The sequence below is a fragment of the Schistocerca gregaria genome, chromosome 5 (assembly GCF_023897955.1).
Source record: "Schistocerca gregaria isolate iqSchGreg1 chromosome 5, iqSchGreg1.2, whole genome shotgun sequence".
Taxonomy (NCBI): domain Eukaryota; kingdom Metazoa; phylum Arthropoda; class Insecta; order Orthoptera; family Acrididae; genus Schistocerca; species Schistocerca gregaria.
This window is the reverse complement of record NC_064924.1, coordinates 667,577,465-667,600,602: the sequence shown is the minus strand read 5'-3', so window position 1 is coordinate 667,600,602 and position 23,138 is coordinate 667,577,465.

The following is a 23,138-nucleotide window of genomic DNA, read 5'->3' as shown; positions in this document are numbered from 1 at the left end:
CTTAATATCCAAACAAATTCAAATAATATCACATCACAGCCAATACAGATTAAGCGTGAAATATACCAAGGAGACTCATTAAGTCCTTTCTTGTTCTAACTTGCTCAGAACCCACTATCCAACATGCTAAATAATACAAATTATGGATACAATATTACTGGAATATACCAACAAAAATCACACGTATGCTATACATGGATGATCTAAAACTACTGGCAGCAACAAATCAACAACTTAGCCAATTACTAAAGATAACAGAAGTATTCAGCAATGATATAAATATGGCTCTTGGAACAGACAAACGTAAGAAAAATAGCATAGCCAAGAGAAAACACACTAAACAAGAAGATTACATATTGGATAACCACAGCGACTGCATAGAAGCGATGGATAAAACAGATGCCTATAAATATCTAGGATACAGGCAAAAAATAAGAATAGATAGTACAAATATTAAAGAAGAACTAAAAGAAAAATATAGACAAAGACTAACAAAAATACTGAAAACAGAATTGACAGCAAGAAACAAGACAAAAGCTATAAATACTTATGCTACACCAATATTGACCTACTCATTTGGAGTAGTGAAATGGAGTAACACAAACCTAGAAGCACTCAATACACTTACACGATCACAATGCCACAAATATAGAATACATCACATACATTCAGCAACAGAAAGATTCACATTAAGCAGAAAGGAAGGAGGAAGGGGATTTATCGACATAAAAAACCTACATTATGGACAGGTAGACAATTTAAGAAAATTGTTTATAGAAGAAGCAGAAACTAGCAAAATGCACAAAGCAATCACTCATATAAATACATCGGCTATACCATTACAATTCCATAACCACTTCTACAACCCTTTAGATCACACAACTTCAAAAGATACCATGAAAGTCAATTGGAAAAAGAAAACACTACATGGTAAGCACCCATTTCATCTAATACAGCCACACATCGATCAAGACGCATCCAACACATGGCTAAGAAAAGGCAATATATACAGTGAGATGGAAGGATTCATGATTGCAATACGGATCAAACAATAAACACCAGATATTACACCAAGCATATTATTAAAGATCCCAATACTTCAACAGATAAATGCAGACTTTGCAAACAACAAATAGAAACAGTAGATCACATCACAAGTGGATGTACAATATTAGCAAATACAGAATACCCCAGAAAACATGACAATGTAGCAAAAATAATACATCAACAACTTGCCATACAACATAAACTAATAAATCAACACGTTCCCGCTTACAAGTATGCACGACAAAATGTACTGGAGAATGATGAATACAAATTATACTGGAACAGAACCATTATAACAGATAAAACAACACCACATAACAAACCTGGCATCATACTCACCAATAAAAAGAAGAAATTAACACAACTATACGAAATATTCATACCCAATACAACAAATATACAAAAGAAAACAGGAGAAAAAATTGAAAAATACATCCAACTGACTGAGGAAGTCAAGGATATGTGACATCAGGATAAAGTTGACATTATACCAATTATACAACAACTACAGGAGTCATACCACACAGTATCCACCAGTACATCAACGCAATACAGCTACATCCAAACGTATATATACAACTACAGAAATCTGTAATTATTGATACATGTTCAGTTACCCGAAAGTTCCTAAAAGCAATGTAAGATATACTGTACAGTTAAAAGGAAGTCACGATTCATCAAGGTCCGCGTCACTTTCCATCTTTAACCAGACATAACGCGTGAGAAAGGAAAGAAATAATAATAATTCTATAGTATTAGTTCCTCTTATGATAATAGTTAGCTGATGTCTCTGTACATCCGTTTATAATCTCTTGTAAATCATAGCTGGTGGCTGGCAGGCACACCGCTCCTCTCAACCTCTCGCTTCAGACCTGCTACCAACTCGCTTCAGTTCTCGCTGATTACTGACTTCCTACGAACGCTAAAGTGCGGTCTCTCCTGCCAACAATGCTTTCTGGTGCAGACAATCCCTGCTATGATTACAAAATGTATCAATGCGCGGTCTTTCCCGCTGTTTTCTTAAAATGTAACCATACGAGGTCTGTCCCGCCTTTTTAAAAATTATACCGATGTGCGGTATCTCCCGAGACAAGACTTCGGTGGAGACATTCCCTGATACCACAATTATTTCCAAAATGACAAATTTTAATTATTCGTACTTAATCCTATCAATAAAATGAAAACATCTTTCATAAATTGTGGTTTGACGATAGAACTATACACGTCTTACAGTCGTCGAAACACCATCCATGGCCAGCACGTTCACCGGATCTGACGTCCCCGGATTGCACTATTGGGCAACAGAAAATCCACGATGGCTGCGACAAGTGGAACATCAGCGACCCTGGCGGGTTAATTTATGATGCGGCATTAAGGGAGGAAGGACAATTGGCCCCAATTTTATCGATGGCAATCTAAATGGTGCAATGTATGCTGATTTCCTACGTAATGTTCTAGCGATATTACTACAAGATGTTTCACTGCATGACAGAATGGCGATGTACTTCCAGCATGATGGATGTCCGGCACATAGCTCGCATGCGGTTGAAGCGGTATTGAACACCATATTTCATGACAGGTGGATTGTTCGTCGAAGCACCATACCATGGCGCGCACCTTCACCGGTTCTGACATCCCAGGATTTCTTTCTGTGGGGAAATTTGAAGGATATTTGCAATCGTGATCCACCGACAACGCCTGACAACATGTGTCAGCGCATTGTCAATGTGTGGGGCGGCGAAGAAGTCGTGTTGAATGAGTTGTTTGAAAGTTGAACATTGCCACCTTAAATCACGCGAGCCTGGCAACTAATTTGGTGGCCAGTCAGAAAGCGAAGGGAAACTTACTGACCTTAGTTCCCAGTCTGCACGGCCACATTCCTGTACAGCCCAGCTAAACGAAAAATATCCATAGTTCTTCACGGGATTAGGGCTGCTTCAATAAAATTTAAAGTTCCAAACAAGATTTTATTATCTTAAAGGCTCACACAAATTACTCGAAACTTCTGAAAATGCTAAAGACATTAAATATTGTTAATTCAGCCAATCGTTTAATAGTTCAGAGGCGACTTCTACAGCAAGTTCCTCCCGAATAGTTCATTACTCTAACTAACGGTGCTCTATTAATAGTTCGCAATAATGTTAAAAAAAAAAGATTAATGCTCGCCTTAAAAGTGGAGTTAGTCACCACTTGCCACGCGGAATTATACTTCACACGGACGGCACAATAACAGTTTGTTACCGAAGTCTAAACGATCCAGGACGGTGTACAGTCCTCGCGATTTTCAATGTCCGTTTACATTGCTAAGTACGCGCATGTCACAGCCCGCTATGACGTCACCCGAGGCGAGGCGCGATCGGACGTTAAGCTCGCGTGGACTAGGCGTTGGTCTAATGCGGAGTGAACTTACTACTGCCTCTGCCGCTCTTTTTATATAGCTCCGGCGCGTACCGCCAAGAGAGCATCTGTTCTTTCCGTTCCTATGCAGATGCCTGCAGCCTCCAAATGATCGCTATCTCAGGCACATAATCTTAAATATCACATTTAATAATAGCTTTACAAACTTCTCAATTTTTGTATACATACATCTGAGCAGTACAGAAGCACGTAGAAAATCTCAGCCCGCTAAAATTAAAACTTTACTCTCTAGAATTTTTACAATGGAACTAACGGTAGATTGTTACCTCTGAACCATAGCTTTATCAAGACTTGTATCAGCTGTTAATTATGCTACAAGACTAAAACTTGGTGTAGCTTTGTTAATTGTCCTATCTGATCATTGGTCTTAAAGAATTTGTTTTATCATTAAAATTTAAAGTACTTAATCTATAATGCTTATGTACATTTTACTCACAAAAGTAGTTTTTACTAAATTACTAAAAAACTAGAAGAGGTAACTGATTGTGGTATTTCCATTATTATTATTAGGGTGAACTGAAGCATCCTACCAATTTTCAATATTGTAGCTCTATTATTTCGCGCCTCTGATTTTTCCGAAAAACGCGGATTCTGGAGTCAATTTTAGTTTTATGGTTTTGGAAACCAGCACCACTCATTAATGACTTCTTACTGCACCTTCTCACCAAATTTTGGCTTCCTAGCGTCATTATTTAGCGCCTCCTATTTTTCTTTCAAAACGTGAATTTTACGTAAACTACTAATTTTATAACATTAAGATTTGTTACCTGAAACATAATTACATAGAACTATACTTTAACAAAGTTTTACACACAAATCTTAATTTTTACTATTATGTTAAATGTGGTGCAATACTATATGCAGGCGCGTTACGATGACGTGACGCTACTAGCAGTGAACTAGGGTAAGTCCCGTGCACTCGCTCGCCTCTGTATCTTATACATGATACAGCGCTTGCTTTGCTTCATCACCCCCTTTTTAATTTTCGTGAAAATCTATTTTTGAACAAAATTAAATTTCTAAAAGAACAAACAAGCGATGGATTACTTTAGTATACCTCTTTCAACTTAAGTTGCTTCTTCTTAGGAAATTCCTTATTACTACATACACAAAATACCCATACTCATATACACATAGAAAACCTAGTACAGAAGACATTCACAAATTATTTACATACATTTACATGGAAATATAAATTTTTCAATGGTTACAAAATAGTTATTTTTTTTTCTTTAAAATCAGTCTCTTCCTGAAAAAGAAAATACACACGACTTTTATCACTGCAACGCACTCACATTTTTCTTTTACTATAATACTCGGCACTGTGGTGGGTGTCCTATTGTAACACTCATTTAATTTCACTGATTGACAAAATTGTGGGAGGAAATTGTATTCACTGTGGTTTGCGTCTCTACTTCCAATCTCCCTACCGCTTGTTGTCAGTCATTCATGCAGCCTGCATGTCCCTGAGAAACAGACAATACAGTCTAAGTTTCTGTTTTCAACTTATATCTAAGGTAGGACAAAGTACATTTTATAATTTATATTCTGGCACTATTTTACTAATTGTGAAGTTGTCAGAAAGACATTTAGCACTAAGTCGTATCTGATACAATAGCTCCTACTTTCTTCTTTCATAAATAATCTTTTAGGTTCCTAAATAGTGAAAATTCTTTTAGCAAATTAATATATTAAGATCTTGCTTCAACTTAGAAAATTGAGTAACCTTTTAGTTTTAATGTACTCTGGCTTAATTATCGTATGGATTAGTTCATCAAAGAAGTCATTTGCTGACCAGCACTTTGCTTTATTGTATGAATTACTAAAGAAATTAGTTATTTTCAGTATACCGATTCCAAATTTCTGCATTTTCCAATATTTGTGTGTTTCTGTTGTCTGTTTAACTATTTATTTGCCTCAAGCAAGATTTAGCGTTTTTCACCATTTCACGAGACGTGAGGGAATTATTCTTTAATCCTACATCATTTACTTCAATTTACTTACTTCACTTCTTCACCTTATTCATTTTCTCCCTTTTCTTCCAGATTCAAAATACTTCATTTCTCCACTTCTTTCTCCCTTTTCCTTTTGTCAGCCTATTGACGTCCTGTTTCTATATATTTGGTGCGATCCTCACACCACTTCCACACATCTCCATTTATTTAATTCTAAAACGCCATTGCTTGCCTCTATGAGCATTACCTTCTTACGCTGTTTTCCTTCAGACAACCTTATTTCTAGCAACATACTACCTTCTGCATAATCTCATGGATTATTCATATTCATACCGTACTTCGTATACTGCAAAGTGTCTCTCTTAGTTGTAGTTTCTAACCCTTTACAATTACATGAAATATTTTAATTTATTTATTTTAGCCATGTTTGCCTCTTATTGGTACTCAGACTTTTTTGCCATTCACTAGGTAGATCCTTACTAAGAATACTTAAAACCTAATAGCATATATACAACATGAAGACATATGTGATTCTTACCTGTTATGATAGACCAGAAGAAGGGAATGAAACTTGAAAAGGAAATAAAGTTTCACCCAGCTGGGACTGCACGGTACGCCAAACCGTGTATCCGCCAAAGAGTGGCAGACTCCCTACAGTAATTAATTACTGTTAATTTTAAATTCCTTTAGATCCACAATATTTCTTAGACCTAGTTCTCTCTTACTCTTTGGATATTCCAAACGATAGGCATTTGCATGAGGTTTACTTACTATTCTAAATGGTCCATGATATACATGCATAAACTTTTTAGTTTCTGCAGAAATTTTCTTTGATTTTTCTTTTGTTTTGACCAGCACTAGCTCACCAATTTTAAAACTAGTGGGGGAAGCCCTTGCATCATTCCTCTTTTTCCTATCTAAAGCTCTTTTGCGTATATTTGCCCTGGCCTGTGCTTTCTTCTCATCCAATGTACTCTGACTTAGAACTGGAAAGTCAATCATACTCGGAATGATATTATGTGGTTCCTGATTGAACATCAGCTCACATGGAGCAAAACCTGTGGCATCGTGTTTCAGATTATTAATTATCTCTTCAAAATACTTAATATGATCAGCCCATGTTGAATGCTTCCTAGCACAGTAGGTTCTACATAGTCTATTCAGTTCTCGCATAACCCTTTCACTCATATTTCCTTGCGGAAAGTATGCTGAAATCCTTATATGCCGAGTTCCGCTCCTTTCAAGACACAACTTAAATTTTTCTGATACAAATTGAGGACCATTATCTGACAATAGGTTCTTTGGCTTGCCAATTTTCACAAAATAATCTTTCTCCAATTTATCTACAAGTGTTTTGGCATTGGCTCTCTTAATCGGATACAGTTTAACATATTTACTAAACCCATCAATCACCACAAAAACATGCGTACATCCTCCTTTAGATGTCGGGAGAGGTCCAAAAAGATCAACTGCACATAACTCTAAGGGTTCACTTGGGTCTACGTGATGCATATCCCCTTGTACTATTTTATTTACTGCTCTTACCTTTTGACAAATAACACAGGATGCTAACCTTTCTGCAACTCTACGATGCATGTTATCAAAGATGACTTTCTCATTTAGTTTAGCAATGCACTTTTTTGTACCATAATGACCATACCTTAGATGTACATAATCTATTAGCAGATCTACGTGCTGTGAAGGAAAACACACTTTCCATTCTGCTAAAGTTACCTTCCTCCTACGGAACAAAATTCCTTTGTGTAGACAGTAATATTGTGCTACCTTTGGATAATTAGGGTCCCCTAAATAGCTTTTAACTAGCTTCAATTGATCATCCTCATTCTGTTCTCGTCTTAAATTCTTAAATACTTTCTTTAAGGCACTCTCCTCTCTGAGCTCATGTACTGTCAACATACTTACCTCATTCCTTTCTGCCAAAGGAAGTTCTGGTTCATTCCATAATTCAGCACTTCTTGATAGCCCATCTGCTACCAAATTGCTCTTTCCCTGTATATAATTAATTTCAAGATCAAACTGCTGAAGGTACATGGCCCACCTTGTCAACCTTGGATGCCTTAGTTTACAAGTCTTCAAAAATGTAAGTGCTTTGTGATCACTATAGATAATTACCTTCCGTCCTAACAAATAGTGCTCAAACTTCTGCATACCAAATACTATGGCTAGTGCCTCTAATTCTGAGATAGCATAATTTCGCTCAGCAGATTGTAATGAACGACTTGCAAAAGCAATAGTTTTATGAACCTCCTGGTCGCCTTCTGTTTCTAGCTGAAACAATTCTACAGCAATCCCATAACCACTTGCATCCACTGACATGCAAAAGGGTCTTGTAAAATCGGGATGGTGCAAGAGCGGACTATTAATCAAACAATCTTTTAATCCCTCAAAAGCAGACTGGCATTCTGGAGTCCAAACCCATGGGGTATTCTTTTTTAGCAGGTTGAGTAAACATGGATCATTAAATAAATGATCTTTAACAAAACGTCGGTAGAATCCAAACAAACCGAACATTGACCTGAGTTGCTTTTTATTTCGGGGCGCTTCAAACTTTTCAATACATGATAATTTGGATGGATCAGGTAATATACCCTCTCTGCTAATTTCATGGCCCAGGAATTTTATTCTGTCCTTTACACATTCAGTCTTTTCTAACTTTAATTTCATACCTCCATTTTCAAGAGCTTCTAGTACCCTGTCCAACAGACTGATATGTTCTTCCCATGTGGGAGTTGCCAACAGAATATCGTCTACGTAAATGGTTACTTGATCTAATAATTCCTGTCCTAATACATGAGCCATAACTCTTACAAAGGCACACACTGAAATATTCAATCCGAACGGAACTACTTTATACTGGTAGCATACTCCTTCATACAAAAATGCTGTATACTTACGTGATTCCTTAGCCAGCGGCAAATTCCAGTAACCACATGTTATGTCCATGGAAGTAAAGTACTTAACCCCTCGGAACTTTTGAATTAACTCATCCATATTTTGAGGACGATCACTTTCTCTGATGACAATTTCATTTAACCAGCGTGCATCCAATACTAATCTAACACTTCCATCACGCTTAGGCACTACAACAAGAGGACTATTGTATTCACTAATTGCTTGCTCTATGACACCCCATGCCAACATACGTTTAATTTCATTTCGCACTGCTTGTTTCCTTGCAACATGTATTGGATAAGGCTTCTTAAAAAATACCTTCCCAGGCTTGATATTCAAATGGCATTCATAACCTTTAACTTCACCAGGTGCGTTTGAGAATACATTACTATGCTTAGTTAACACACTCTTTAACTCTGATCTTTGTTCGTCAGCAATTTGCTTTGTTGATTGTACCTTTTCCTCTATTTTCTTTTGGATGTGTCTCTCTTCAACCTTAGCACTTTCCTCATTCTCACTGAAAACCAAATTTTCCTGCCAGTATCCTTTATTCTTTATTACTCTAATAGGCAGTTCCCAAGTTTCATTACTACCGCCTATATGACTTCCTATAAAAGACTCTCTTATCACTTTAGAGTCAGGTAAAGTTAAAATTAAGTTGTTCTGATCAAAATTGATCTTTCCCTGGTACTTTGATAAGAAATCAGTACCAATCAACATATCAACACTTAAGCCTAGCACAATCAAACAAGGATGATCTATTACTACGTCATTTATACCAATGGGTATCAAAGCTTCGTGTTGAACTGGTCTAGAGACTTTTCCAGTAGCACCTAGAATCTTTAAGCCACTTACTTTCATAACTGTTAACTTCTCTTTATTGGGTATGGTGTCAAAAAATGTTTGTGATAAAGCACTTGCTTCACTGCCACTGTCAAGCAGACAACGCACAGTGACTCCTGATATGTTTACTTTGATAACAGGGTGAGTTATTTTACATTGAACAGGTTGCTCACACACCTCGTCTAATAAATCTCGTTCTATGTTCTTCCAGCTAAAGTAATTCTGATCAGTTGCAATTACATTTACATTTACATCCTGGGGCTCATCATGCTCTATAATCTTAGCTGCTTTCTCTAATCTGTCCACTAACTTTAAATCGAAGCATCTGACGACTTTTTCTACTTTTGTTTGCTGCACATCAGCCAAACTATCCTCTACCTCTGAGCAACTGCGTCCCTGCGCAATATTGCTGTTCATAAGAATGTCGTCACCTTCAACCATTTGTGGCACGTTTACACAGCTACTAGATTCTTTCACCTCGTTACTATTTCTACCCCCTTCATTCATCATTTCCTCCTCTCTAAAGTTTTGCAGTACTGATTCTACTTCTGCTACTTCTACTTCAGCTTTTAGATTGCCATTTTCATCGAAGATGTAAGCTTCTACTTCATCATTATTCCCATCAGACTCAAACCCATTATCTATTTCTTCCCCATTATCTACCTTGAGTTCCTGTTCTTCCTTGACCCATTTTTCTAGTGTATCCAAAATACTATCCACTATTTTGTGAGAGTGGCTTAACACATCACTGGTATTATCTGTATTTATTTCGTCATCCATGTTGTCTGTCTGTGTATGTTGGCTGATTGTCTGTGTTTCCGTTACTGGCTGTGTTACTGTTACCGCCTGGTGAGCGCCAGTTTCCTCATAGACGGGATTTAGTTTCCCACACGCGGCCTGTTGTGTTCATCTGTGACACCACTAGATATAGTAGCATCATGACTCCCTTCTTGTCTTAATGGCATAGTATTTACTTCTCCACTTTCGTCATAGTAGTTGTTACGAAAGCGTGGTGAGTATCTACCCCCTCTTCCTCTGCCACGGCTTTGGTTTCGATAGTTTGTTTTGGTGTGCCTAACTTCCATATTTCTAACGTTCACGTTTCCATTATTTTGTACGTGATTGTTAGAAGATTTGTTATTCTGCTGCACCTGCTCCTCAGCAGCAGCTACTCTTTCCACTCTTTCCAGATATTCAATAAATTTGTCTATATTATCTCTAGGGGCGGAAATGATCCTCTTCTGCCAGTACCACGGCAGCTTACCTTCTAAACCCATAATGATCATATCTGGCTTCATCTTTTCTGTCAAATGTGACAGTCTTGAAACCCACTTCCTAGCGAAATCCTTTACTGATTCACGCCCTGGGAAAAACTTCTTACCACTCCAGAATTCCCTTAACACATCATTTTGTTTGTTATGTGACCAGTATTCGTTGAGAAATGCAGACTTAAATTCAGATAAAGTTTTACATTTGATCATTACATCCGCTGACCATCGCAAAGCATCACCTGACAAATGACTTCTTATAAATGAAATTTTTTCTCTTTCTGACCAAGTGTTGGGGAGAACATCCTCAAAGTCATTCCAAAATTCAAGAGGGTGAATGTACTTATCAGGATCAAAGCGCAAAAACTGTCGACACCCTATAAAAGCGGCGTCAACTGAAGTCACATGCTGTACAGTAGAATGACTAGAATTAACAGAGGTTACTCTATTTTCTAGGTTAGCAATGTTAGTATTTAATTCCTCTACTTGTGACTCTACTGCTTCTATCCTGGCAGAACATCTTTGTTCCACTGCACCACGAATTTCGGTACAGGTTTCTTTTACTTTCTCAATGTTTTTCTGACAAGTATCTACTTTAATTTGTACCTCTTTAACTTTGTCAGAGCAAAGTTTGGACTCGTTGCTCATTCTTTCGGACAACCTCACTTCCAAAAGTTCATCTGCCTCTTGATAATTTTTTTGAATTTGATCTATTTCACATTTGAAAGTACTATGCATTTTAGTTAACTGTTGCCCTACTTTTACTTGAATGTCATGATGAATAGCATCTATCTTATAATTCAAACTATTCCATTTTGATTGCAGTTCTTCTTTTAGTTCTTTATTACTATCCTCAATTTTAGCCTCAATCTTATTTTGGTTTGATTCGAGTTTGGCAAACAGTATTTGCATCCAATCCGGAGCTTCTACCTTGATACTTTGTATCTCTTGACTTGACTGAGCTGGAGATATATTGAGCTCAGTTTCACTACCTGACAAAGTTAGCAACTCTACTGGCTCCCTTTTGACTTCTATTTCACTTATTGATTGCATCCCTGCACTCTCATTTAAATTAAAGTCATAATTTACTGGTGACAAATTACGTTCTAGTTCAATATTTGAGGGATTAATGGAACCATCCTCATTAAACTCAATTCCTGAGGATTCTTGGTCAGAGACCGGTTCCCTTCTGAAATGTACACTACTTTCCATATCTTTTAGTTTGTTAGCAGCAGTTAATAAATATTTTAAAAGTCTTTGACTTAACTTAAATGCTTGATTTCGACGAATGATGTCGTCGCGGTGTACCAGCAATCGTGATGCGACGCGTCGCGACGTATTGAAGGCAGCAGCAGCAGCTGTAGCGTCGAGTACCGCCACAGGAATCGCCTACTGCAATAGCTCCAGGGGGGGGGGGGGGGGGGGGCAGCAAGGCACCGTTGACCGCTCGGCGCAGCCGGCAGCTGTCTCGCAGATCAGCGCAGCTACGCGATGACGCACCGTCTTCCTTTAGTCTCAGCGCCGTCGGCAGCCGCGATCCAGCATCGTCGCCTTCCTCACCATCGTCACTAACCAACGTACAGCGGTAGACACTTATTGTTTATACACTACACCCGCCTTTACTGGTAACACTGTTCCCACACTAGTTCCATTCAGTGTCCTGTTATTGCCTACCGAGTTCGTTAATTTATACCAATCGCTTTCACACATCGAGCACTTTTATTTGCTTTTAATTCAGTTTTCCCGGCCGATAAGCACCATATGTGGGGCGGCGAAGAAGTCGTGTTGAATGAGTTGTTTGAAAGTTGAACATTGCCACCTTAAATCACGCGAGCCTGGCAACTAATTTGGTGGCCAGTCAGAAAGCGAAGGGAAACTTACTGACCTTAGTTCCCAGTCTGCACGGCCACATTCCTGTACAGCCCAGCTAAACGAAAAATATCCATAGTTCTTCACGGGATTAGGGCTGCTTCAATAAAATTTAAAGTTCCAAACAAGATTTTATTATCTTAAAGGCTCACACAAATTACTCGAAACTTCTGAAAATGCTAAAGACATTAAATATTGTTAATTCAGCCAATCGTTTAATAGTTCAGAGGCGACTTCTACAGCAAGTTCCTCCCGAATAGTTCATTACTCTAACTAACGGTGCTCTATTAATAGTTCGCAATAATGTTAAAAAAAAAGATTAATGCTCGCCTTAAAAGTGGAGTTAGTCACCACTTGCCACGCGGAATTATACTTCACACGGACGGCACAATAACAGTTTGTTACCGAAGTCTAAACGATCCAGGACGGTGTACAGTCCTCGCGATTTTCAATGTCCGTTTACATTGCTAAGTACGCGCATGTCACAGCCCGCTATGACGTCACCCGAGGCGAGGCGCGATCGGACGTTAAGCTCGCGTGGACTAGGCGTTGGTCTAATGCGGAGTGAGCTTACTACTGCCTCTGCCGCTCTTTCTATATAGCTCCGGCGTGTACCGCCAAGAGAGCATCTGTTCTTTCCGTTCCTATGCAGATGCCTGCAGCCTCCAAATGATCGCTATCTCAGGCACATAATCTTAAATATCACATTTAATAATAGCTTTACAAACTTCTCAATTTTTGTATACATACATCTGAGCAGTACAGAAGCACGTAGAAAATCTCAGCCCGCTAAAATTAAAACTTTACTCTCTAGAATTTTTACAATGGAACTAACGGTAGATTGTTACCTCTGAACCATAGCTTTATCAAGACTTGTATCAGCTGTTAATTATGCTACAAGACTAAAACTTGGTGTAGCTTTGTTAATTGTCCTATCTGATCATTGGTCTTAAAGAATTTGTTTTATCATTAAAATTTAAAGTACTTAATCTATAATGCTTATGTACATTTTACTCACAAAAGTAGTTTTTACTAAATTACTAAAAAACTAGAAGAGGTAACTGATTGTGGTATTTCCATTATTATTATTAGGGTGAACTGAAGCATCCTACCAATTTTCAATATTGTAGCTCTATTATTTCGCGCCTCTGATTTTTCCGAAAAACGCGGATTCTGGAGTCAATTTTAGTTTTATGGTTTTGTAAACCAGCACCACTCATTAATGACTTCTTACTGCACCTTCTCACCAAATTTTGGCTTCCTAGCGTCATTATTTAGCGCCTCCTATTTTTCTTTCAAAACGTGAATTTTACGTAAACTACTAATTTTATAACATTAAGATTTGTTACCTGAAACATTATTACATAGAACTATACTTTAACAAAGTTTTACACACAAATCTTAATTTTTACTATTATGTTAAATGTGGTGCAATACTATATGCAGGCGCGTTACGATGACGTGACGCTACTAGCAGTGAACTAGGGTAAGTCCCGTGCACTCGCTCGCCTCTGTATCTTATACATGATACAGCGCTTGCTTTGCTTCAAATGCATGTGCGAACGTTACGGAAGGCGAACTGCTCGCTGTTGGGAGGAATGTCGGTACACGTATTGCCAAATGCACTGAGGTTGACGGACATCATTATGAACATTTATTGCATTAATGTGGTATTTACAAGTAATCACGCTGTAGCAGGATGCGTTCTCAGAAATGATAAGTTCACAAAGGTACATGTATCACATTAGAACAACCGAAATGAAATGTTCAAACGTACCTACATTCTGTATTTTAATTTAAAAAACCTACCTGTTACCAACTGTTCGTTAAAAATTGTGAGCCATATGTTTGTGACTATTACAGCGCCGTCTATCACAATATCACAAAGCGTAAATAGTGAGCCAACTAAAACATTCATATTTCTTTACTTACTACACGAATATGTAATAAAAATGGGGGTTCCTATTAAAAAAAAAGAAAACAAAACGCAGTTGACATCCGTTTGACCTACGGCAGAGCCATCTAGCGGGCCAACCATAGCACCATCTGGTTTCCCCCGTGAAGCTAGACAACTTTCGTTCTTTGTAGTTATTACGTTTGACGCTTATTTCGTGAGATATTTGGCTCTGTCACGATCAATGGACCACCCTGTATAATGTTAAATCGGTAAGCTCATAGTTCGACCTCTGAATACCAGTACTGAACTGTATGGAATGACTTCCAAAATCCGTGGAACACGTCATCAACGTGAGCGCCGGTGTCTGTCACGCTCTGAATGACAAGGAAGCAGAGAGCGAGTTGTGTTCCGCCAGATTTCTGTTTGCGGAGCCGATACACAAAAGGGCAAATGACATGTGCTTTTTTGAAATCGCTAGGCACACTCCGGTGTTCCCGTGATCTACGACAGACTGCTGCTATAAGTAGGTCAAGTCCTTTCGCATTATCTCTGTACAGCCTCACAGATATTATATCCAGTGCGTTAGAAACCTGCTCAGAATGGCGAACATGGAGATCTTGTATGGGGAGAAATCTACTTCACTTAGTCTTGTCCACGTTGTGAAGAATCATCGTTGCTGTCAGACGTCACGAAGGTGCCACGGGGACAGACGGCCAGCAGGAGCAGCGGGCCGATTTGCACGGCTGGGGCGGGCGCCAGCGCCCACGCCTGCGTCCTCTCGGTGCTGTGTGCAGGCTCGCAGTCTGGAGCGCCGGGCGCTGCGGCCGACCGCGGGCAGACGCCATTTCCGAGTTGCCTCGGTCGCAGGGGCCGGTCCCCAGGGTGCAGTATGGCCAAGACGGAGGCGGCAGCCGACGCGAATCTCACGACATGCTTACACGCCTCCTCCTGCACACAGTGGCTGGGTGTTCCATTTTTAAACACGCTCACTCCACTACCTGTGTTAGACGGAGGCGGCAGCCGACGCGAATCTCAGACATGCTTACACGCCTCCTCCTGCACACAGTGGCTGGGTGTTACATTTTTAAACACGCTCACCCCACTACCTGTGTTAGACGGAGGCGGCAGCCGACGCGAATCTCACGACATGCTTACACGCCTCCTTCGCACACAGTGGCTGGGTGTTACATTTTTAAACACGCTCACTCCACTACCTGTGTTAGACGGAGGCGTCAGCCGACGCGAATCTCACGACATGCTTACACGCCTCCTCCTGCACACAGTGGCTGGGTGTTCCATTTTTAAACACGCTCACTCCACTACCTGTGTTAGACGAAGGCGGCAGCCGACGCGAATCTCACGACATGCTTACACGACTCCTCCTGCACACAGTGGCTGGGTGTTACATTTTTAACACGCTCATTCCACTACCTGTGTTAGACGGAGGCGGCAGCCGACGCGAATCTCACGACATGCTTACACGCCTCCTCCTGCACACAGTGGCTGGGTGTTACATTTTTAAACACGCTCACTCCACTACCTGCGTTAGACGGAGGCGGCAGCCGACGCGAATCTCACGACATGCTTACACGCCTCCTCCTGCACACAGTGGCTGGGTGTTACATTTTTAACACGCTCACTCCACTACCTGTGTTAGACGGAGGCGGAAGCCGACGCGAATCTCACGACATGCTTACACGCCTTCTCCTGCACACAGTGGCTGGGTGTTACATTTTTAACACGCTCACTCCACTACCTGTGTTAGACGGAGGCGGCAGCCGACGCGAATCTCACGACATGCTTACACGCCTCCTCCTGCACACAGTGGCTGGGTGTTACATTTATAAACACGCTCACTCCACTACCTGTGTTAGACGGAGGCGGCAGCCGACGCGAATCTCACGACATGCTTACACGCCTCCTCCTGCACACAGTGGCTGGGTGTTACATTTTTAAACACGCTCACTCCACTACCTGTGTTAGACGGAGGCGGCAGCTGACGCGAATCTCACGACATGCTTACACGCCTCCTCCTGCACACAGTGGCTGGGTGTTCCATTTTTAAACACGCTCACTCCACTACCTGTGTTAGACGGAGGCGGCAGCCGACGCGAATCTCACGACATGCTTACACGCCTCCTCCTGCACACAGTGGCTGGGTGTTACATTTTTAACACGCTCATTCCACTACCTGTGTTAGACGGAGGCGGCAGATGACGCGAATCTCACGACATGCTTACACGCCTCCTCCTGCACACAGTGGCTGGGTGTTACATTTTTAAACACGCTCACTCCACTACCTGTGTTAGACGGAAGCGTCAGCCGACGCGAATCTCACGACATGCTTACACGCCTCCTCCTGCACACAGTGGCTGGGTGTTACATTTTTAACACGCTCACTCCACTACCTGTGTTAGACGGAGGCGGCAGATGACGCGAATCTCACGACATGCTTACACGCCTCCTCCTGCACACAGTGGCTGGGTGTTACATTTTTAAACACGCTCACTCCACTACCTGTGTTAGACGGAGGCGGCAGCTGACGCGAATCTCACGACATGCTTACACGCCTCCTCCTGCACACAGTGGCTGGGTATTACATTTTTAACAAGCTCATTCCACTACCTGTGTTAGACGGAGGCGGCAGCCGACGCGAATCTCACGACATGCTTACACGCCTCCTCCTGCACACAGTGGCTGGGTGTTACATTTTTAACTCGCTCACTCCACTACCTGTGTTAGACGGAGACGGCAGCCGACGCGAATCTCACGACATGCTTACATGCCTCCTCCTGCACACAGTGGCTGGGTGTTACATTTTTAACACGCTCATTCCACTACCTGTGTTAGACGGAGGCGGCAGCCGACGCGAATCTCACGACATGCTTACACGCCTCCTCCTGCACACAGTGGCTGGGTGTACATTTTTAAACACGCTCACTCCACTACCTGCGTTAGACGGAGGCGGCAGCCGACGCGAATCTCACGACATGCTTACACGCCTCCTCCTGCACACAGTGGCTGGGTGTTACATTTTTAACACGCTCATTCCACTACCTGTGTTAGACGGAGGCGTCAGCCGACGCGAATCTCACGACATGCTTACACGCCTCCTCCTGCACACAGTGGCTGGGTGTTACATTTTTAAACACGCTCACTCCACTACCTGCGTTAGACGGAGGCGGCAGCCGACGCGAATCTCACGACATGCTTACACGCCTCCTCCTGCACACAGTGGCTGGGTGTTACATTTTTGACACGCTCACTCCACTATCTGTGTTAGACGGAGACGGCAGCCGACGTGAATCTCACGACATGCTTACACGCCTCCTCCTGCACACAGTGGCTGGGTGTTACATTTTTAAACACGCTCACTCCACTACCTGCGTTAGACGGAGGCGGCAGCCGACGTGAATCTCACGACATGCTTACACGCCTCCTCCTGCACACAGTGGCTGGGTGTTACATTTTTAACACGCTCATTCCACTACCTGTGTTAGACGGAGGCGGCAGCCGACGCAAATCTCACGACATGCTTACACGCCTCCTCCTGCACACAGTGGCTGGGTGTTACATTTTTAAACACGCTCACTCCACTACCTGTGTTAGACGGAGGCGTCAGCCGACGCGAATCTCACGACATGCTTACACGCCTCCTCCTGCACACAGTGGCTGGGTGTTCCATTTTTAAACACGCTCACTCCACTACCTGTGTTAGACGAAGGCGGCAGCCGACGCGAATCTCACGACATGCTTACACGACTCCTCCTGCACACAGTGGCTGGGTGTTACATTTTTAACACGCTCATTCCACTACCTGTGTTAGACGGAGGCGTCAGCCGACGCGAATCTCACGACATGCTTACACGCCTCCTCCTGCACACAGTGGCTGGGTGTTACATTTTTAAACACGCTCACTCCACTACCTGAGTTAGACGGAGGCGGCAGCCGACGCGAATCTCACGACATGCTTACACGCCTCCTCCTGCACACAGTGGCTGGGTGTTACATTTTTAACACGCTCACTCCACTACCTGTGTTAGACGGAGGCGGCAGCCGACGCGAATCTCACGACATGCTTACACGCCTTCTCCTGCACACAGTGGCTGGGTGTTACATTTTTAACACGCTCACTCCACTACCTGTGTTAGACGGAGGCGGCAGCCGACGCGAATCTCACGACATGCTTACACGCCTCCTCCTGCACACAGTGGCTGGGTGTTACATTTATAAACACGCTCACTCCACTACCTGTGTTAGACGGAGGCGGCAGCCGACGCGAATCTCACGACATGCTTACACGCCTCCTCCTGCACACAGTGGCTGGGTGTTACATTTTTAAACACGCTCACTCCACTACCTGTGTTAGACGGAGGCGGCAGCTGACGCGAATCTCACGACATGCTTACACGCCTCCCCCTGCACACAGTGGCTGGGTGTTACATTTTTAACACGCTCACTCCACTACCTGTGTTAGACGGAGGCGGCAGCCGACACGAATCTCACGACATGCTTACATGCCTCCTCCTGCACACAGTGGCTGGGTGTTACATTTTTAAACACGCTCACTCCACTACCTGTGTTAGACGGAGACGGCAGCCGACGCGAATCTCACGACATGCTTACACGCCTCCTCCTGCACACAGTGGCTGGGTGTTACATTTTTAACACGCTCACTCCACTACCTGTGTTAGACGGAGCCGGCAGCGGACGCAAATCTAACGACATGCTTACACGGCTCCTCCTGCACACAGTGGCTGGGTGTTACATTTTTAACACGCTCATTCCACTACCTGTGTTAGACGGAGGCGGCAGATGACGCCAATCTCACGACATGCTTACACGCCTCCTCCTGCACACAGTGGCTGGGTGTTACATTTTTAAACATGCTCACTCCACTACCTGTGTTAGACGGAGGCGTCAGCCGACGCGAATCTCACGACATGCTTACACGCCTCCTCCTGCACACAGTGGCTGGGTGTTACATTTTTAACACGCTCACTCCACTACCTGTGTTAGACGGAGGCGGCAGCCGACGCGAATCTCACGACATGCTTACACGCCTCCTCCTGCACACAGTGGCTGGGTATTACATTTTTAACAAGCTCATTCCACTACCTGTGTTAGACGGAGGCGGCAGCCGACGCGAATCTCACGACATGCTTACACGCCTCCTCCTGCACACAGAGGCTGGGTGTTACATTTTTAACTCGCTCACTCCACTACCTGTGTTAGATGGAGGCGGCAGCCGACGCGAAACTCACGACATGCTTACACGCCTCCTCCTGCACACAGTGGCTGGGTGTTACATTTTTAACACGCTCATTCCACTACCTGTGTTAGACGGAGGCGGCAGCCGACGCGAATCTCACGACATGCTTACACGCCTCCTCCTGCACACAGTGGCTGGGTGTTACATTTATAAACACGCTCACTCCACTACCTGTGTTAGACGGAGGCGGCAGCCGACGCGAATCTCACGACATGCTTACACGCCTCCTCCTGCACACAGTGGCTGGGTGTTACATTTTTAAACACGCTCACTCCACTACCTGTGTTAGACGGAGGCGGCAGCTGACGCGAATCTCACGACATGCTTACACGCCTCCTCCTGCACACAGTGGCTGGGTGTTCCATTTTTAAACACGCTCACTCCACTACCTGTGTTAGACGGAGGCGGCAGCCGACGCGAATCTCACGACATGCTTACACGCCTCCTCCTGCACACAGTGGCTGGGTGTTACATTTTTAACACGCTCATTCCACTACCTGTGTTAGACGGAGGCGGCAGATGACGCCAATCTCACGACATGCTTACACGCCTCCTCCTGCACACAGTGGCTGGGTGTTACATTTTTAAACACGCTCACTCCACTACCTGTGTTAGACGGAGGCGTCAGCCGACGCGAATCTCACGACATGCTTACACGCCTCCTCCTGCACACAGTGGCTGGGTGTTACATTTTTAACACGCTCACTCCACTACCTGTGTTAGACGGAGGCGGCAGCCGACGCGAATCTCACGACATGCTTACACGCCTCCTCCTGCACACAGTGGCTGGGTATTACATTTTTAACAAGCTCATTCCACTACCTGTGTTAGACGGAGGCGGCAGCCGACGCGAATCTCACGACATGCTTACACGCCTCCTCCTGCACACAGAGGCTGGGTGTTACATTTTTAACTCGCTCACTCCACTACCTGTGTTAGATGGAGGCGGCAGCCGACGCGAAACTCACGACATGCTTACACGCCTCCTCCTGCACACAGTGGCTGGGTGTTACATTTTTAACACGCTCATTCCACTACCTGTGTTAGACGGAGGCGGCAGCCGACGCGAATCTCACGACATGCTTACACGCCTCCTCCTGCACACAGTGGCTGGGTGTTACATTTTTAACACGCTCATTCCACTACCTGTGTTAGACGGAGGCGGCAGCCGACGCGAATCTCACGACATGCTTACACGCCTCCTCCTGCACACAGTGGCTAGGTGTTACATTTTTAAACACGCTCACTCCACTACCTGTGTTAGACGGAGGCGGCAGCCGACGCGAATCTCACGACATGCTTACACGCCTCCTCCTGCACACAGTGGCTGGGTGTTACATTTATAAACACGCTCACTCCACTACCTGTGTTAGACGGAGGCGGCAGCCGACGCGAATCTCACGACATGCTTACACGCCTCCTCCTGCACACAGTGGCTGGGTGTTACATTTTTAAACACCCTCACTCCACTACCTGTGTTAGACGGAGGCGGCAGCCGACGCGAATCTCACGACATGCTTACACGCCTCCTCCTGCACACAGTGGCTGGGTGTTACATTTTTAACACGCTCACTCCACTACCTGTGTTAGACGGAGGCGGCAGCCGACGCGAATCTCACGACATGCTTACACGCCTCCTCCTGCACACAGTGGCTGGGTGTTACATTTTTAACACGTTCATTCCACTACCTGTGTTAGACGGAGGCGGCAGATGACGCGAATCTCACGACATGCTTACACGCCTCCTCCTGCTTACAGTGGCTGGGTGTTACATTTTTAAACACGCTCACTCCACTACCTGTGTTAGACGGAGGCGGCAGCTGACGCGAATCTCACGACATGCTTACACGCCTCCTCCTGCACACAGTGGCTGGGTGTTACATTTTTAACACGCTCACTCCACTACCTGTGTTAGACGGAGGCGGCAGCCGACGCGAATCTCACGACATGCTTACACGCCTCCTCCTGCACACAGTGGCTGGGTATTACATTTTTAACACGCTCACTCCACTACCTGTGTTAGACGGAGACGGCAGCCGACGCGAATCTCACGACATGCTTACACGCCTCCTCCTGCACACAGTGGCTGGGTGTTACATTTTTAACTCGCTCACTCCACTACCTGTGTTAGACGGAGGCGGCAGCCGACGCGAATCTCACGACATGCTTACACGCCTCCTCCTGCACACAGTGGCTGGGTGTTACATTTTTAACACGCTTATTCCACTACCTGTGTTAGACGGAGACGGCAGCCGACGCGAATCTCACGACATGCTTACACGCCTCCTCCTGCACACAGTGGCTGGGTGTACATTTTTAAACACGCTCACTCCACTACCTGCGTTAGACGGAGGCGGCAGCCGACGCGAATCTCACGACATGCTTACACGCCTCCTCCTGCACACAGTGGCTGGTTGTTACATTTTTAACACGCTCATTCCACTACCTGTGTTAGACGGAGGCGTCAGCCGACGCGAATCTCACGACATGCTTACACGCCTCCTCCTGCACACAGTGGCTGGGTGTTACATTTTTAAACACGCTCACTCCACTACCTGCGTTAGACGGAGGCGGCAGCCGACGCGAATCTCACGACATGCTTACACGCCTCCTCCTGCACACAGTGGCTGGGTGTTACATTTTTGACACGCTCACTCCACTATCTGTGTTAGACGGAGACGGCAGCCGACGTGAATCTCACGACATGCTTACACGCCTCCTCCTGCACACAGTGGCTGGGTGTTACATTTTTAAACACGCTCACTCCACTACCTGCGTTAGACGGAGGCGGCAGCCGACGTGAATCTCACGACATGCTTACACGCCTCCTCCTGCACACAGTGGCTGGGTGTTACATTTTTAACACGCTCATTCCACTACCTGTGTTAGACGGAGGCGGCAGCCGACGCAAATCTCACGACATGCTTACACGCCTCCTCCTGCACACAGTGGCTGGGTGTTACATTTTTAAACACGCTCACCCCACTACCTGCGTTAGACGGAGGCGGCAGCCGACGCGAATCTCACGACATGCTTACACGCCTCCTCCTGCACACAGTGGCTGGATGTTACATTTTTAAACACGCTCACTCCACTACCTGTGTTAGACGGAGGCGGCAGCCGACGCGAATCTCACGACATGCTTACACGCCTCCTCCTGCACACAGTGGCTGGGTGTTACATTTTTAACACGCTCACTCCACTACCTGTGTTAGACGGAGGCGGAAGCCGATGCCAATCTCACGACATGCTTACACGCCTCCTCCTGCACACAGTGGCTGGGTGTTACATTTTTAACACGCTCATTCCACTACCTGTGTTAGACGGAGGCGGCAGATGACGCGAATCTCACGACATGCTTACACGCCTCCTCCTGCACACAGTGGCTGGGTGTTACATTTTCAAACACGCTCACTCCACTACCTTTGTTAGACGGAGGCGGCAGCCGACACGAATCTCACGACATGCTTACACGCCTCCTCCTGCACACAGTGGCTGGGTGTTACATTTTTAAACACGCTCACTCCACTACCTGTGTTAGACGGAAGCGGCAGCCGACGCGAATCTCACGACATGCTTACACGCCTCCTCCTGCACACAGTGGCTGGGTGTTACATTTTTAACACGCTCACTCCACTACCTGTGTTAGACGGAGG